The 19,948-nt window shown below is 37.4% G+C and overlaps 1 pseudogene across 1 annotated transcript; it reads right to left on the bottom strand.

Moving 5' to 3' along the window:
* Positions 1-7,331: 7,331 nt before the first annotated feature.
* On the bottom strand, positions 7,332-9,596 carry LOC150036244 (cyanidin 3-O-galactoside 2''-O-xylosyltransferase FGGT1 pseudogene; annotated as a pseudogene). The gene is made up of 2 exons (XR_016529611.1): positions 9,409-9,596; positions 7,332-9,071 (listed from the first exon to the last, which is right to left on the bottom strand). The product of XR_016529611.1 is annotated as a cyanidin 3-O-galactoside 2''-O-xylosyltransferase FGGT1 pseudogene (transcript).
* Between the last annotated feature and the right edge of the window lie 10,352 nt (positions 9,597-19,948).

Genomic DNA, 19,948 nt, shown 5'->3' with positions numbered 1-19,948 from the left:
TTGGCAATGGGGACATTGCCGCATTTTAAATTTGGGAGTGAGGTATTTATTTTTCGACCTTGCTATTTTTAGCTTTATGAAAAAAAAAATTGAGAATAACAACTCCACTGTTAACGTAATGGGGAAACCCATGTTGAGAAGAGTTAAGTTGTAAAGGGCATTTACCCGTAGTTGGATGTCCGCATGACACACGTGGGGGCAAGCCAAAAAGAAAGTAAGTTGCTAGGATCAACGTATAAATAAATGATTGCAACTCCGCTGCCAAGTAGGTATGAGTTTAGTCTGAGGAAGAGTGCCTTGCTCGTAGTTGGATGTCCGCATGACACACGTGGAGGCACGCAAAAACGAAGGCAAGGTACTTGGATTAGTGCAATGTCAAAAGAAAAAAAAATAAAAAAAATAATAATAATGTCAAGAAATATGCAAGGATAAAAATCATTTGACACTCCGGTGGAAAAGTTTATTTTTGAAATAAATCATGCATGACCCGGAATTTAGTAAAGTACTTTTGAAGGTTAAACATGTGGTCCCTAGGTTTTAGAAATATTTTAAGAAGAGACTTGAATAAGAATTAAGGAAATTTTGATGTATAGGATTTGAATGAAGTATCCTTGAGAAATATAGGAAAATAGATTTGCGGTCGACTTTCTAAAGGAAATCTTTGCTTATGTGTGAGGACAAGAATTGTTAAATTTGCAGGTGTGATAATGGGCAGAAATGCACGTTATTACAGTGCTAAGTTCTTAAACAATACTGGCTTGGGTTGATAAAATATGTTAGATTGCATCCAAAAAAACATTAAGTTCATAACATTGCTGTCGCATGCGTTCATCGCATAGAAACAGATAATTTTTATATTTTTAGGCAGAATATGCGTTGACACAAGGCGAAAAGCGCGATCATAAGAAATCAACAGTCGAGCGCAACATTACCGCAAGGCTTTGCAGTGATTTGTGCTCGCAAACATCTGCACAATAAGGATTGCCACATAGAGCCGGCGCAACTTGGTAGGTGCATCTGGGTGAAAGGCATAATTAATCACGATGGGACAGAAAGCTGATGACAGTCGAATATAAATTAAGTTGACAAGCCGCTAACGATAACAAGTACACTCAGCTTTTTGGTGACAAATATTCGGTGCATCAGTCAGAGAATTAAAGCCATCCTATCAGTGCAATCATAAGAGAGAAGCCGCCTTTCACATCAAAAGCTCTATAAATACCGAAGGCAACCTTCGGAAAAGGAGTTCGGATACTTAGATACTTTTCTCCATAGTTAGAATAGCCTTGTCCATAGTTTTCCTTGAGACTATCTTTTGAACAATAGTAGAAAAGATAGTGTATAAGCCTGGTAAGCAAGAGATTGCTACCAGGCTCTTTATTCTCTTCTTGCATTGTTATTTTGTATTTCAACTTTACATTTATACAATGAAAGTTCTTATTCTACATATGTTCACTCTCTTAGCATGCATGAGTAACTAAACTTATCGAATTGGTTGAGAAGAACTAAGCTAAAATGACCTAGGATCTTCATCACATGCGATTATCTTGTTTTATATTGTGCCCAACACCCCTTTAGAGCTGAGTTTAAAGAAAGAACCTCAGACTTGAGAGAGCTAGGTTAGAATCTAGACTCGAGAGAGCAAGATTAGATCTGCATAAACAAGAGATAGGGACTTAGAGATAAGCTCTGTTTGTCAACCTGCATCGCATGCACCCTAGAGATAGGTATGATATTATGTGGTCGCCTTATTTGTGTGTGTGTCATTTTGTCATCGCATAAATAAGAATAGAGGCTTATATGTAGGTCCTATAGACTTATCGTATATATCGCATGCGTTTTACATTAGAAGTCGTAGCATTCACATCGAGAGATGGTTTACTATTGTATGTGTGTTGCATGATCGCATAGCATGAACGCATCCTAGGAAGTATTAGCCGAAACCCTTCTCAACCCGTTCACCGCATACTTATCGCATCTTCCATTTTATCAACTCTTTTTGGAACTCCGCCGCATTTGTTTATTTTTATTACCACAAACAACAAACCAAACAACTATTTGAGTTACCGGTTATTGCAAAGTTTCTTGAAAATTACCACCGTAAACTATTTTCCTAAGTCTCTGAGTTCGACCTTGAACTTACCAAAAAACTCAGTGGAGTTTATACTTGGATTCTGCTGAGAAAGCTTGACTGCTCAACACATTTCCATCAACGCATTTCATCCATAATTCCACCTCATAAAATAACGCATCAACAGTCTCTTTAACAGTTTCACAAGCGGCTACGTATTCATCTTCCATAGTGGTGTCCGCGATGCATCCTTGTTTGATGCTTTGCCAAACTAAAACCCCTCCATTCAGAGTGAAAACTGACCCTGATGTCGATTTTCGAGAATTTGTATCAGTCTGAAAGTGAGAGTCTGTATATCCTGTAAGGATCAAATCCTTATCTCCATACACGAGCATATAGTCCCTCGTTCTCCGAGATACTTGAGGATCATTTTGACAATCGTGCGGTGATCTAATCCTAGATTGAACTGATATCGACTGATAATCCCTACTACAAAGCAAATGTCAGGTCCAGTACATAACATTGCATACATTAATCTTCCAACAGCCAAAACATATGAAGTCTGTATCATTTCCTCAACCTCTTGAGGTGTCTTAGGACATTGATCCTTACACAAAACAATTCCATGCCTGAAGGGTAATAACCCCTCTTAGAATTCTGTATCCTGTACTTGATCAACATTTGGTCAATATACGATGCCTGAGACGAGGCCAACCTCTTTTTCTTACATTCCCGAATGATCTGGATCCCTATAATATACTGCGCCTCTCCCAAATCTTTCATTTGGAATTGGGCGGCTAGCCATTTCTTAAAGTTAGTCAGAAAACCAACATCATTCCTAATGAGTATGATATCATCCACATACAATACCAGGAAAGCTACTGAGCTATTGATGATTTTCTTGTAAACACAAGGCTAATCAACAATCTGATCAAAGCCAATTTGATCACACTGTCAAATCTAATGTTCCACGATCTAGATGCTTGTTTCATCCCATAAATGGACCTATTAAGCTTGCAAACTCTTTGCTCTTGATCTGGAACTAGGAACCCCTTGGTTGAGCCATGTAGATGGTCTCTTCAAGATTACCATTAAGAATGGAAGTCTTGACGTCCATTTTCCATATCTTATAATCATAAAATGTGGCTATGGATAGGAGTATCCTGATAGACTTCAACATGACAACAGGTGAGAAAGTTTCCTCATAGTCCACTCCCTCGACCTGGGTATAACCCTTTGCCACGAGTCTAGCTTTAAAGGTCTGCATCTTTCCATCTACACCTCGTTTTCTCTTGTAGATCCACTTACACCCTGTAGGTTTTTCCCCATCAAGCCGATCCACAAGTTCCTCAGATAGAATTGAAGTACATAGACTCCATTTCTTGGTTCATGGCTTTAATCCACTCATCTTTGTCAACATCCTCCATTGCTTGCTTATAAGACAATGGATCATCGACCCCATCATCAGATATGATGTTTTGGGCTTCAGTCAAACCCATGTAGCGTTCTGGTGGGTTCGCAACCCTCCCACTATGTCAAGGCAGTCTCGACTCTTGAAATAGTTGACAAGATGAATCGACATCAACAACTCTTGTTGATCTAGTCTGTTCAAAAACTCTTGTTGAACCCTCAATAGTCTCACTAGAAATCTCATGTAAAACAAGCTTCCTTCGTGGCTTATAATCCCTGATGTGGTATGCTTCCAAGAATATAGCATTTTTCGATACAAACACCTTGTTCTCACTCGGATTATAGAAGTATCCACCCATCGTTTCCTTGGGGTAGCCTAAAAAGAGGCAAACTTTCGAACGCGGTTCCAACATTTTAGGGTTAGCCACAAGCACTGGGTCGTGCATCTCCAAATTCTAAAGTGGCGTAAACTACCTTTATGGCCTCTCTACAGCTCAAAAGGTATTTCAAAAACACTTTTTGAGGGAACGTATTTCAAAATAAAACATGCAGTCTCAATTGCAAATCCCCAAAACGAGTTTGGAAGATGAGCATAACTCATTTTAGACCGAACAATGTCCAACGGGATTCTATTTCTCCTTTTTGACACACCATTCTGATGAGGTGTACCTACGGTCGAGAGTTGGGACGTAATTCCATGTTCTATCATATAGTTCTTGAATTCGAGGTCCATATACTATCCACCACGATCAAATCGTAGTGTTTTTATCTTCTTACCTAACAAGTTTTCAACTTTAGCCTTATACTCCTTGAACTTGTCAAGGGCTTCAGATTTATGTTGCATTATTTATAGATACCTGTATCTTGAATAATCATCTATGAAAGAGATGAAATATTCATACTCACCTCAAGCCCTAACATTCATCGGACCACATAGGTCTGAATATATAAGCTCCAAGGTTTCCTTGGCTCTATAATCTTTTCCAGTAAAAGGTCTTTTGGTCATTTGCCTTCAAAGCATGATTCACATTACGGCAAGGAGTTTTCTTCTAAACTCTTTAGAAGTCCACATTTCACCAACTTCTCAATCCTATTGAGGTTGATGTGACCTAACCTTAGTTGCCAAAGATAGGCGTTTCCTTAGGAGAAAACTTTGGCCTTTTTGCAGTTGTCAATGTACTGAACATTTCAGTATTAAGCAAGGCTTTTATGACTAACGACCTTAGTACATATAAGTTATTTTCCATTTAACCAAAACCAATCTTCATACCATTCTTGAAAATAAACACTTTACTCTTAGAAAAGAAAATGGTATAACCTTGTTCAATGAGACAAGAAACCGAGATTAAGTTCTTCTTGATATAAGGAACTATGAAAACATTATCCAGTAGCAGATAACGTTTCTTGTCCAAATCTAACTTCAGCATGCCTAAGACAACAGTTGAAACAAACACACCCATATCGACTCGAAGAGTCAACTCTTCATCTTGCAATGTTTGTCAGGAAGTGAATCCTTGGTAGGAAGAACTAACGTGGTTAGTAACACCTGAATCAAGTATCCAGACAGAATCATCATACTCTACCAAACACATCTCCAAGACATAAATCACATTTACTGTCTTTAGACTTCTTCCTCTTTTTGAGAGTAGTGGGATCAGTGTCAGAACCTAAATAAGCTCCATGTTCCATTTTAGAGAACACTTCTCGTCGATGAACTTTATCAGAGTCAGCAACACTTGCTTTCTCTTTTAGTCCCTTAACATTCAAGAAAGACTGGAGGTTATCTCTGGAACTGACACTACTGGTCTCTTTGTCATCCATCCCTCTGTGCTTAAAAAGTAAGAACTAACATTCAAACAATTCTTGCAACGAGTCCATGATCTGACGAGCAATAACCATGTTCTCAACCCTTTCGACCAACATCAGGTATGCTAGCCTAAATGTGAAGTCGGGCCAATGAGTTAGCCTTCATCCATACCTCATATGCATTACGAACATTTCACTGTACATCAAGGGTCGAGACTTGAGGACACTCCTCAACCATGACAAACTCGAGGTCGTTTATCACGAAATATGTTTTAATGGACTCTTTCCAATGTATGTACTCTATCAAATTAAAAGAGGCAACTAATGAAAAATCATTCATGTTGTTGAAAAACAAACACATTGATCTACATTAGATTTTAGCAACTACTCTTTGAAAAACATCATCCAATACGGTTTAGCAAAACTGAAATGAACCTTGTGTGACATCTAGTTTCACAATGACGCTTCAAAGGTTTAGGAAAAAAAGCCACCAAAGGGTAGTCAATTTATCCCTCCTTTGAATTGAGACACTCTCAACTAGTCATTAATATCAGAACAACTCTTGTTCCTATAACGACTAGCCATCATTGATTTGGTCAAGAAATCATTAACTTACTTAACAATTTCTGATAAGTGTGACCCTTCATTTTAGATCCTAAAGTTCTACCCTAAGCAGCCAATCCGAAGGGAAAAAATCCGATTGGGGAAAAAACTAAAGCGACTCTATCCATTTCTGGAGTTCACCTTGATATTGACCAACCACACAAAAGCCATCTGAAGGGGGACGCTCTCAGGGCGCCATGAGGTAGTGCAAGAAGATCTCACGGTGCAAACCAATGAAAAAGACAGCAGGACATGTTGACACACATCCTTTACCCACTTACTATAAACACTTTCTCCGTCCACCTTGATATTGACTCATGCAAACACCATCCGAAGGGGGATGCTCCCAGGGCACTACGAGGCCAAACATGAATCTCAAGGCGTGAACATTCAGGGAGAAACATGAGTGGAATCATTGACATATCATATATATCTCTTCCACCTACTGAGTATTTTATAACCTAGGGTTTAGTTTACTTAGAAAAAACATGGCTAAGAATTTTAACTATGACTTTTTATGTTTACCCAAAAGTAACGCTTACTTTGGAAAATTGAACAACTTTTGATCATCATCCATTAAACTCTTTGACGAAGTCTTTGATCAACTATTGCATACTTGTAGTAAATCTATCTAATTCACCTTTCCAGGTAGGGGTGTTCTGTTTTCGTCAGCTTAAATACCTTAGCCTAGATAGAACCCGCATTAAACAAAAGGTCCCTTATAGATAGATTTAATACAAATTTAATCTTTTATGCCAATCAATTTAATCCTATTAGACCGATTCAAAATATTAAACTTAGGTTTCTAATCTCATTAGAACCATGAACCTAAGTCTATCTCAATCCAATTTTAAAATCCTTTTAAAACATGAGTTCACCTAAATTAACATGCAACTCTTTCTTATCAATTTTAGTTCTAATTTTCATTATAATACTTATAACAAGAAACAACTAAAATGAACACAATGTGAAGCTAGACATACAAGGCATTCATAACTCTTATAAATTAGCCTAAGTGTCATGCTCCATGCATTGTTCATTCATTGCTACTTTTATATAACACTTTTTAGTTCCTGAGTTTTTAGAAATTGGTGCCTTTGACCCTTCTAGTTTCAATTTGGCCATTTTAAGCCCCCATTTTTGACAAATAGGTTTAAATCGTCCCTTTTAATATTTTCAACCTAATTAAGTATTTTTTATTGTTATTTTAAATACAAATTTCAATTAAAACTAAGAAAAGTATTTTCTCTCTCTCAATCTCAATCCCATCTCTCCTCCCCACTGTTTTTTTTTTTTTCTTTCTTCTCTCTTCAGTGTCATCCTTTCTCATAATTCTAATTTTTCAAAGCTTGAAAAAAAAGAGGGGAAATTGACCAACCTGCAATTGACATTCTCATCCAGTGGAAAAAAAAAGCTTGAAACTAATTTGAGACAAAGAAAGTTGGGAAACACAACTGGTACATCATTCACCGAAAAATGGTGGAGGGATGTTGAGTTTTATATTTATTGAAATGAAAACATTACAAGTATTTATAGGCAAATAAGAAACTACTCACTAATACATCAACCTTGAAATTCTTCTTTAATCAAACCCATTAAGGCATTAGGCCATTAACTCTTTTATAAAAGTCAGTACCCTAAATCAAAACCAACAACAATAATTCCAAAAGAAAAAAGAACCAACTGAATTACTTGTAAATTAAGTTTGTACTAACTTTTAACCTAGAAAAATATAGTTAAGTGCAAGTACAAGAAACAAGAGACTTTCGTTGCTACTCATACAATCAAACCATTGAGAGTGTGGATGAAATCGTTGATATAAGATTCCTCCAGATCTTTGTCAAGCAATAACTCTCTTAACTTTGCAATGTTTGCTCTGATCTCTTTCCCACTTTCATTCTCTTCATCCATCACTGTCTTCACTGCCTTACACACACTTTCTTTGCTAAAAAACCCATCTTCCTCCCCTTTCTCAATTTCCACACCAATTTTCAAGAATTTGCTCATCAATCTTGCTCCAAAAAAATGATCAATAATACGAGGCAACAACACCAACTGACACTTCTTAACCAATGCTTCGGATATAGAACCTGATCCACAATGTGTAACAAAGACTCCAATTGATGGGTGATCCAAAATTTGTTGTTGTTGAATCCATCCTCCATATACAACCCCTCTCCCCTGAACTCTCTGTTCGAATCCTTCCGGTAAGGCAACCTCGACCGTGTCGATGCCATCAGGCGGTTTGAGTGCAGCCAAAAATGGTAAATTTGAAAGCTCAAGACCCAACAGCAATTCTTGGAATTGGTTTTTGGTCAAAGTACACTCACTTCAAAATGCACAATATATGACCGAGCCAGACTTGAACTCTGATAGCCATTTTACCCATCTCTCTTCTAAAGTTGTGATTACTGGGTGTAAATCCACAATTCCTGACAGGAGAACAGGCTTTTTTACTATAGTTTGCATATAGTCTATAAAAGGCCCTTCAATTTCCCTACATGATTTCAATGCCATAGCATTGCATTGGGATAACGAAGTGGCACTGCGCTCAAAGAAAGGGATATCACCGCCAAATCTCCAATGGCTAAGGGATGCCAAATATTGAGCCTCATGAGCTTGAAGCTTGATTGAGGAACTTGGGAAACCAGGAGGTGGCTGCATAAAATGATCTCGAGTTAAATTACTATGTCCAGGAAATTCCCATAATTTGCCCTCAATATAACTCATTGTGACTGCAGAAATAGGAGTATAATAAATTGACTTAATGCCCAATTGACGTGCCAGTTTTGGCACCCAATACGCGAGATCGAAGAAGATGGCATCAGGTTTTATGTCTTGAAGTCGAGACGCGATTTGGGGTTCGGTGCAGTCCATGGAAGTCATTAGGAGAGGGATCTGTGAAGGGTGAGAAACATCAGCAGTAGTTTCAGCTCCAAGAGGGAGGCCATCAACATGAGGAAGAGTGATGGGGACAAAGGTAATGAGATTTCGAAAATGATTGAAAGGCTGCAATTTGGGTTGAGTTTTTGTTGGAACGAAGAAGGTGATTCTGTGGCCTTTCTTGGCTAACTTGTTGGCAATTTGGAGAAATGGAATCAAGTGGCCAAAAGCAAACCAAGGGTACATTGCTACGTGCAGGCTTGAAGGGGCTTCTTCCATAGTTTTTTTTTTTCTCTCCCTGGAAATGATGAAATCAGACCAATTCAGATGAATGTTGAAGCTTGATGAAGCAAATTGAACAGGAAATATGGGATTGATCTGTGTTCTGCTACCTTCCTAAGAACATAAAAGCTTTGACATAATATAAATAACCATTTATGAAATCAAAATTTAAAGTTATTGTTTAGTCAAGTAACTAAATAAGGATCTAAACATTGTTCAGTAAATTTAAATATTACAAACAATTATAATATATACGTAATCCATGAATAAATTAGTGTAGATCTAAAGTAGCTAATAATATGCAAACAAATATATGTTAAAGTTTGTATTCGAAGATATATATATAAACTCACGAGAAATGAGGATTGGGAATATATGTCCTCTTGCGAGCTTCCAAAATTTGTCTCCTTTCTTTCGAACCAAGAAAGGAAAGAAGCAATAGAGAGAAAGTTAAAACAAAAAGATGAATGAGAAAAGGATAGGAGGAAAAAGAGATGATGTATATGTGGTGCAAAAAGACGTGTGTGGATAGAGAAACAAAGATAAGGGAGAGAGTGGGAATATACAAAAATGTTGATTTGTCGGTGAACAAACAAGGAGCAAAAGTGCTTTTTTTTTTTTTTTTTTTTTCTAGTGGAAATTGAGAAACAGAGTGATAAAAGATATTAATTAAAGTAGGTAGGCCGTCAAAATGTTCAATTCCAATTAAATTCTTGAGGCTACGGCCATTGTTGTCTACAACATATGTATCACTTTGACTCTAATATACTAATTCCTAAATAACGATCATTCCGACGATAAATCCTAGTAATAGAGGTTTTGTATTATTTGATTGCTCTACATGTTTCTTGCTTATTGGAGAAGTGTTATGTCCAACATATGACCGGTGTAAATTCATGTAAATACTGAACTACTTCTATTACTACTAAAACGTAGCAACAGTCGTAAGTCCGAGTCGATCCACAGAGAAGCGCGATTGATTTCGTTGAGTTAATTTTCTATCTAGAACGAAAAATGTGGGGTTTTGTCTGAATAGGAGATAAATGTGTGAAATTAAAATAAAAGGGGTAAATGTAATCTAGGATATGAGTCTATCTAACTTCTAGGGCAAGATAGAGTTCCTATGTAATTTCTTTCATTGGACACCAATTAATTATACTGAATTTGTCGATCCCTCAACCTATTAGAAAATCTAATAGCCCAATTAGCCAAGTTTTGATAAAAATCTAAATCGGCACTAATTCAATTTAAAACTTTTCCTTCTAAGCGACATACAAGTTAAAACTGAAAAGCATTAAGAAATGGTTCGATTGTTGAGATATACTACAAGTCGGAAAGTCATCTCTTGTAGCATGATTTTATTTGGAAAGATTAGGGCATACATGAGTTTGGCCAAAAAAAGTCTAGACCCTAAACATACGATCTTAATACTTGCAACTAAATCAATCAATGATGCATAGGCTAGAATGATTTTGCAAACAAGGTTTTCAACAAATTAATTTGTCAAAAGAATTTATCAAAACTCCATTAAGATTAAAACAAATCCAACCAAAGAATTCACAAGATTGTAGTTAAATTAATTAAGAAACGTCCAAGAAATTAAACACAGGGCTCTTGCTCAAAGAAACTAGATAGAGATTACCTCTCAATTCATAGACAAATCTGAGATACACATCCGTTCCATTGTTTACAACCCAAAATAAAAAGCGAAACTAACCAAACGATACCAAAAATTGAAGGGAATGGACGAAGGAACGAGTTTTACTTTGGCCTCCATCAATTTGGCCACCCAAATTTGGCATATTTTGACCTAAAGATGAAGGGGAGTATTTATAGGAAAGACCGCAACCACGCTAAAAACATCGTTACAGCGCTCACTTGTGCACGTGCTAACCGTGTCCGTCCATCAAAATTTGCAGTGTCGTGACACTGTAAAGTAGCATTGCAATGCTGCACGTTCTTCCTTAGAGCGTCAGGGTAGAGCATTAGGCTAGCGTTGCAATGCTGTGACAGTGCAGTGACAGTTTCGTAATTTTCACTATTTTGAAGCTTGACAACTCAAATCACCTCCAAATTGCTTCAAATCAGCCCCGTTTGTCTCTGATTTCTTGGTTCTACCTCCTCGATTGATGATACCTAAAAAACAAGAAAATAACCACATAAAATCCATTAACGAGCTTTAATTAAGCTAAGAATAATAGCTCTTTTTGAGAGCTAACAAGTAGGATATCATCTACATACAACACTAGAAAAACTACTGAACTATTGATGATCTTCTTGTAGACGCAAGGCTCATCAACGTTCTGATCAAAGACATAAGATTTGGTCGCAGTATCAAACCTTATATTCCAAGATCGAGATGCATGTTTCAGTCCATAAATGGACCAATTAAGCTTGCAAACCTTTTGCTCTTGACCTTGGATTATGAATCCCTCGGGCTGCACCATATAAATGGTCTCCTTAAGATTGCTATTCAGAAAAGAAGTTTTGCCCTCCATTTTCCATATCTCATAGTCATAATAGGAGGCAATGGATAGGAGGATCTGGATAAAATTCAGTATAGCAACAGGTGAGAAAGTCTCCTCATAGTCGACTCCCTCTACCTGGGTATAACCCTTTACCATCAGTCTAGCCTTGAAGGTTTGTACCTTCCCATCAGCACCCCGTTTCCTTTTGTAGATCCATTTAAAACATGTGATTTAACCCCATCAAGATGATCTATAAGATCCCAAACTGAATTGAAGTACATAGACTCCATTTCGAGATCCATGGCTTTGATCCATTCATATTTGTCAACATCCTCCATTGCATTCTTGTAAGACAATGGATCCCCATCCTCGCCATCAGCTACCATAGCTAGGATTTCTGTTAAACCCATATAGCAAATAGGTGGGTTCGCAACCTTCCCACTACGTCGAGGTTCCCTCAACACTTAAGGTGGATTTGACCAACTAGATGAACCTAATTCAACAATTCTTGTTGAGGTACTAGGCTCTTCAACAACTCTTGTTGAAAATTCAGTAGTTTCTTTGGAAAGTTCATTCAACACGATATTCTTTCTAGGACTGTGCTCCCTTATATGGTCCTCCTCAAGAAAAGTAGCATTTGTCAATACAAATACTTTGTTTTCTTTAGGATCGTAGAAATAACCACCTCTCGTTCCTTTGGGGTAGCCTACAAATAGGCACAACCTTGAACGTGGTTCAAGTTTCTTAGAATTAGACTCAAGCATATGTGTTGGGCAACTCCTAATTCTAAAATAACGTAAACTAGCTTTACAACCATTCTATAACTCCAAACGTGTTCTGGATACACTCTTGGAGGGAACACAACTCAATATATAAGTTGCAGTCTCTACTGCATAACCTTAAAACGAGTTAGGTAAGGAAGCGCAACTCATCATAGACCAAACCATGTCCAACAGGGTTCGATTTCTCCTCTTTGATACACCATTCTGTTGAGTTGTACAAGGTACTGAGAGTTGGAAAACTATTCATGTTCTATCAAATAATTCTAGAAAGTTAAATAAAAAAAACACTCCACTTTAATCAAATCGAAGTGTTTTAATCGTTCTATTAATGTGTATTCAACTTTAGCCTTGAATTCTATGAACTTTTCAAAAGACACAGACTTCTGTTGCATTAAATAAACGTACTCATACCTTGAATAATCATCAGTGAAAGTGATGGAATATTCATAACCTCCCCTTGCTTTTACTTTCATCGGACCACAAAGGTCTAAATACACTTGCTCTAAAGGCTCTTTGGCACTATGACTTTTTCCACTAAAAGGCCTTTTAGTCATTTTGCCTTCAAGGCATGACACAGGTAAAGAGTTTTCTTCTAACTCACTTAGAAGTCCATTCTTCACCAATCTCTCAATCCTATTGAGATTAATATGCCCTAATCTTAGGTGCCAAAGTTGGGCATTTTCTTTAGGAGAAATTGTAAAACATTTACTTTGAGTTACGACAGTTTTAAACATCTCTATGTTATAGAGGGCATTTATTGCTGACGGCCTTAGCACATACAAATTATTTTCCAGTTATGCAGAACAAATATCAACACCATTATTTGTAATAAACACTTTATTATAAGAGAAAAATAGTTGATATTTACATTCAAGCAGACACTTTACAGACACCAAGTTCCTCTTTAAATTGGAAAATACAAATACATCATTCAATATGAGAAATATGTTATGTAAAGTTAATCGGAGACCTCCCACTACCACAGCTGAGACGACATGTCCGGTTCCAACTCACATCGTCATCTCACCAGCATCGAGCTGCCACCAGAAACTAATTCCCTGAAATGAAGAACAAATATGGTTAGTGGCCCCAGAGTCAATAATCCAGGCAGAATCATCATTCTCCACTAAACAAGTCTCTAAAACTAGTAAATCACATTTACCTTATTTGGCCTTCTTCTTCTCTGCCAAATATCTATGGCAGCTTCTCTTCCAATGCTCATCCTGGTTGCAATGGAAACATTTTCCCTTATCAACCCTCATTGGTGGTCTACACCTTAGAGCAGTAGGTTGTAGGTGTTGGGATTGGTGTCCTAATTCTCCCGGAGTCTCGTTGTTTTGTAAAGATACACATTGTTTGATGAATAAAATAAGTGTTATTTAATTTTGGCATTTACTCATATCCAATAAACAAACCTCCTTGGTTATCTTATGTGAACTTAAGCATATATATGTGATATATAAGTGGATCATGCCTTAAGTGATAACCTAAATAGGTATGTAGTATAAGGATTAAGGTGAGATACCTGATCCTGGTGACACTATGGATACGACCCACTTTATAGAGGTTTGCAAGTGTTGTAAACTACTACAGATGGTAGATTATGACCATTCATGTAGACACATGCGAGTGGAGGTGTCCTATACGAAGATTTTGTACAAGACCTGGACCACGAGATGATTAGACACTGTGTATAATGTCGTTGATATAAGAGACTTACATCTCACCTAAACGACAATAGGTGACTGATGATTAAAATTATAGGAGGACGCAATTATGCGATGTATGTCTTAGGTTATGTGTTTATACTCATGTGTCGTTGGTCATGCGTTGGAATAAAATGTATGCATTGATCTCATATGCAATGACCATGCATTCCTGTCATAAGTTTTCTTGCGCTCGCGCCAAGTATAATGCGAAAGCAAGTTTCTCGGGTGATCCGAGGTCGAACTCAGGGACTTGTAGCTGAATGTGTGCGGTGAGGTAATTGTTGTGGATAAATAAAAGAATGATGGGGATTATAAGCTATAAACTACTCCTACTTCTAACTAACAAACAAAGCAGTGGGAATATGACTGAGAGATAGAGACACAGCAACTGTTGACACGTAGTAAAATGCATGGAAAAATAGATAAAATGGTGAAGATGTCTTCATCGCAACCCTAAGCTTGACTGCAAGGGCAACCCCAACCAACGCAAGCTATGCGATCATGCTACACACACTTGTGGCTAATTCTAGGATGCATGCGATGTATATGTGATAATGCCAAGAAGCCTATTTCTAAGCCTCCATAACCCACTCACGTGCTCTCACACGTAAGCGTGATGACCACATACCACCGTATCCTACTTCTGGACGCATGTAATATCCTATCTGTAGGATGTATATGCTATGTAATAGCAAACGAAGCTTATCTCTAAGTTCTCCATTCTTGCTTATGTGATCCAATCCGCTCTCCCGAGACTTAGATTTGGTTTTTAGACTACTCTCCCAAGTATGCCTAAATGATGAATGATGTGCTCGTAAAACAAGGTAATCACATAAACCTGGTTGATATAAGATTATTCCTATCTCTAGTGAACACTTGCTTACATTGCTTAATGCGACCAACCACTTACACTCCCAGGCAGTTAGTTGCTGCTGATTCTACTCATAGACAAACATTGCGTCCGCTTATAGACAAGTGTTGCTACAGCTTCACACTGAGCAAATAAGGTTTTCTCACAACACTCGTGCAACGCACACCTCCCGATGGTTTGCTACATGTTTCATATTCCTATGTCGCATGATTAAGTATGTGATACTCTAACAGTCTTACTCAGTGATGCAATGAAAGTAAAGGATACTAAGTAAATGAAGATGGAGATGGAATCGAAGGAAATATAGAAATGCATTGATCACAAAATGTATTAATTCCTTAAGCCAAAATGTAATACAATACAATATAAAAATGTACAATATACAATAAACAAGGGCATACCCCAGTATCATCTCCCACTTGCCCTAGACAAGATGCCGCATGTCCCACAGACCCAAACTCTTCAGGTGACCCTCGAACACTTTAGCCGTGAGGGCCTTTGTAAAGGGATCAGCAACATTGTGCTCCGATGCGATCTTCGTGACTATCACTTCACCGCGATGCACAATCTCCCTGATCAGGTGATATTTCTGTTCTATGTGCTTACCCCGACGATAACTTCGAGGCTCCTTCGAATTTTCTCCAGCCCCATTGTTATCACAATACAGTATGATGAGAAAATCCATATTTGGAACAACTTCCAAATCTGAAAGGAATTTCCTCAGCAAACAGACTCCTTAGTTGCTTCACAAGCGGCTATGTATTCGGCTTCTATAGTGGAGTCCGCGATGCATCCTTGCTTCATGCTTCGCCAGACTACAGCCCCTCCATTCAGAGTAAACACTAACCTCGATGTCGATTTGTGAGAATCTTGATCGATCTGAAAGTCAAAGTCCTTATTTTCATACACGAGCATGTAGTCCCCCGTTCTTCGAAGATACTTGAGGATCGTCTTGACCGCCATCTAGTGATCAAATCCTAAATTTGACTGATACCGACTAACAATCCCTACTACATAGCAAATGTCGGGTCTGGTACAGAACATTGCATACATCAAGCTTCCTAAAAAAAAAGCATAGGGAATCCGTCTCATCCCCTCAAGATCTTGAGGTATCTTAGGACATTGATCCCAAATGATCTGGATCTCGAGAACATATTGTGCCTCACCCAAATCTTTCATTTGGAACTAGGCAGCTAGCCATTTCTTAATGTCAGTTAGATACCCTACATCATGCCCAACGAGTATGATATCATCCACATATAGTACCATGAATGCTACTGAGTTTTTGATGATCTTTTTGTATACACAAGGCTTACCAACGTTTTGGTCAAAGCCAAACGACTTGACAGCAGTGTCAAATCTGATGTTTCAATCGTGTTGTTAATGTTAAGCATGTCTAAATTATGTACGTTGTTATAAAATTGGTTAGACATTTAAAATGATAGAGTTAAAAAATATGCAGCGGAAGTATCAAGGATCCATAAGCATTCAAATTCACTAGTTTTGGTAGAAACTAAAGCATGCTTTTCTAAAAAGAGTGTTTTAAGATCATACCTCTGAAGAACTCTCCAAGAATCCAATCGTACAATAGCAGTCTTCACCAGAAATCACCATGAACCACCTCAAAGCCTTCCTTACTATCTTCTTGGAGCTTTAGGCAGAGTTGTGGGACTCAAGAAAATCTTGAAAAGGTGAAGAATAATGAAGAACTCACAGCAGCCGGACAAGAAGAACAGTTTCTTCTCACATAAATTTTTCTCTCAAATATTCTCCATTCATTCTTCTAAAATGACTCTGATCTTCTTTATATATTGCAAATGAACATGCAAAAACGTGAAGTGTATGGCTTGCAGCTCATGCTTGGAGAATTAATGAAGAGAAGATAATGGCTTTTGTGTGAGCATGAAGATGAAGATAATGGAAAATCTGCATTCTCCATTTTGTGACATGTGAAAACCGATTTTCAAAATGATTTCAAAACTATTTTGATTAATAAAATTTTGAAAAATTATTTTCTATAATTAATTTCATAAATTAATTTAATATCAAATATTAAATTAATTTTTGCACAATAATCATCTTCATATATTTAAATCATATTTAAATATATATTCTCTTGTTTCGTTTAATTTGAACGTTTCAAATTAATTTCTCAAGCTACTCTAAAGCTTATCCATTTACGAGTTAGTAGGAGGACCTTACGGACCTACAGATTATGAGCTCTAACGATTCGAGATTAATCAGCTAAACTCATTAGTTCGATCTAACCCCCGTTCATTAACTAATGGGACACTCCACTATAGCCCATAGTTGAACTTCCCTCACTATAGATATATTATGTCCACTTAATAACCATAATTAGTAAGTGGATCCTTCAGTTGTTTGTAATCACAGTTAGGTCAGAAATACCGTTTTACCCTTGTGAATACATCTTGTTCCTTAAGTTCTTACTGATCCTTTAATGAACAATTCTGATTCATAATCTCTATGAATCAAATCCTTTCTCTATCATGAGAAGGCGGGACCATAATTGTTCAAGACCTTGAGTCAGTACTTAAGAGAACAACCTATCTACTAACCCTAAATAGGGTAGGAGTGAATTCCATCTTGCAAGGCTATGCCCCCAGCTATTCATCCGGTCTTATCCCCAAAATGGTAAGCTTATTGAGCAGTGCTATTGAACTACTCTCACTGTTTGCAGATCAAAGGATAATCCAGAACAAACAGAAGTTCATAGCTCGCTCAGAATTAAGATCGAGTTAACCTAGATTACATATTAAATGAAATAGTCAATTTTAACAGTAAACTGTCGTTATAAAGAAAAGTGACTATTTTCGTGGCCTAGTCTATATGCAATCTCATTGCATAGGATGCCCCCACTCTCATGTCTCAACATGAACGATTTGTGGATCACATCATTTGTAGCACCTTATAACTTCTTGTAACGACTATAGAGTGGGCCACATCTAATAGTGTTGCTAGGATAAGACACCCAATTTTATCCATATACTTATTAGACCATTTAGGCTATATATTGTCAACTTGATCCTGTTTATGTCATTACATAAAGTTATAGCATCCAGACTATAGCCAAGGATGCGTTTATTGGATTTTCATAATAAAATGAAAAATAAACAATTTATTGATAAAATAGAATGTTTAACACGAAATGCGAGATCTAGGACATTCCCAACAACCTCCTACTTGGACTAAAACTCGAGTGAGAACAAATATATACAATATAATGTTGAGATACGTAATGGAAAAAATACAATAAAGTAGGGCATCTATAATACTATAGACATTCTCCCACTTGCCCTAGATTACACTACTTGGAGTCCTAGTCCAACTAGGTGGCCCTAAAAAACTTTAACCGAGAGGGCCTTGGTGAATGGATCATCAAGGTTGTCATCAGAGGCTATTTTTGTGACGAGCACGTCTCCTCTGTGTACCATCTCAAATGAGATGGTACTTTCTTTCAATGTGTTTTCCACGCTTGTGACTCCTGGGTTCCTTTGAGTTAGCAACTGCACCACTGTTGTCATAATATAGTGTGATAGGCAAGTGCATATCTGGAACGACTTCCAAATTAGCTAAGAATTTGCATAGCCATACTGCTTCCTTAGCAGCTTCGTATGCAACCACGTATTCTGCTTCCATGGTGGAGTCAGCGATGCAACATTGCTTGATGCTTCTCAAAACTATAGCTCCTTTGTTAAGAGTGAAAACTGATCATGAGGTAGATTTCCTGGAATCTATGTCAATCTGAAAAATCAGAATCAGCGTATTCTGTAAAGATCAAATCCTTAGGTCCATACACAAGCATATAGTTCGTCGTTCTCCTAAGATACTTGAGGATATTTTTGTCAGTAGTCCAATGACCGTGTCCAGGATTGGATTGGAAGCTGCTGACGATTCCAACTGCAAAACATATGTCGGGGCGTGTACACAACATAGTGTACATCAAACTCCCAATTGCAAAAGCATATGGAATTTTGTTCATCTCCTCAACCTCTTGAGGTGTCTTAGGACATTGTTCCTTTGACAAATGAATTCCATGCCTGAAAGGAAATAAACCTTTCTTGGAATTTTGCATATTATACCTTGACAACATCTTGTCAATATAAGATGCCTGAGATAGTGCCAATGTTCTATTCTTTCGGATTCGAAAGATCATTCCTAGAATATAATGAGAATCACCCAAATCTTTCATTCTTTCGGATTCGAAAGATCTGTATTCCTAGAATATAATGAGAATCACACAAATCTTTCATTTGGAACTGTGACGCTAACCATCTCTTTACATCAACAAGAAAAATTGTCTCATTCCCGCTGAGCAAGATATCATCAAAGTATAGAACTAAGAATGTTATAGTTTTGTTAACTATCTTCTTGTATACACAAGTTCGTCAACGTTCTGTTCAAAGCCATAAGATTTGATCATGGTGTCAAATCTTATACTCCAGGATATGGACACTTGTTTCAATCCATAAATGGATCTATTAAGCTTACAGACTTTTTGCTTCTATCCTTTTTCGACAAACCCCTCTGGCTGAGACTTAAAAATACTTTCATCAAGATAGCCATTCAGAAAAGCTTTTTTGACATCCATTTGCCATATTTCATAGTCATAATATGTGGCAATGGCAATAAGTATTCTTATTGATTTGATCATGGCAACAGGAGAAAAAGTTTCTTCAAAATCAACTCCTTCCCTTTGGGTAAATCCCTTTATCGTGAGTCTTGCTTTATAACTCTGTACCTTGCCAGTTTGGTCTCGTTTTCTCTTGTAGATCCACTTACAACCTATGGGCATAAGACCTTGTGGTTGATCTACAAGTCCCCAGACTGAGTTGAAGTACATAGACTCCATTTCATCGTTCATGACTTTTATCCATTGTTCCCTGTCAACATCTTCCATGGCTTTCTTAAGGGTTAAAGGATCCTCTAAACCATCATCTTGTATGATGTTTTGAGTATCTATTAAACCCATGTAGCATTCACGTTGTTGAATAACCCTTCCACTACGACGAGGCATTCCAACTTTTGGGATGGACGTGACG

This window comes from Benincasa hispida, chromosome 5 (genome assembly GCF_027475165.1).
Source record: "Benincasa hispida cultivar pf3 chromosome 5, pf3_genome.v1.1, whole genome shotgun sequence".
Lineage (NCBI taxonomy): Eukaryota > Viridiplantae > Streptophyta > Magnoliopsida > Cucurbitales > Cucurbitaceae > Benincasa > Benincasa hispida.
Note: the sequence above shows the minus strand (reverse complement) of the source record. Positions and strands in the feature narration are given on the sequence as shown.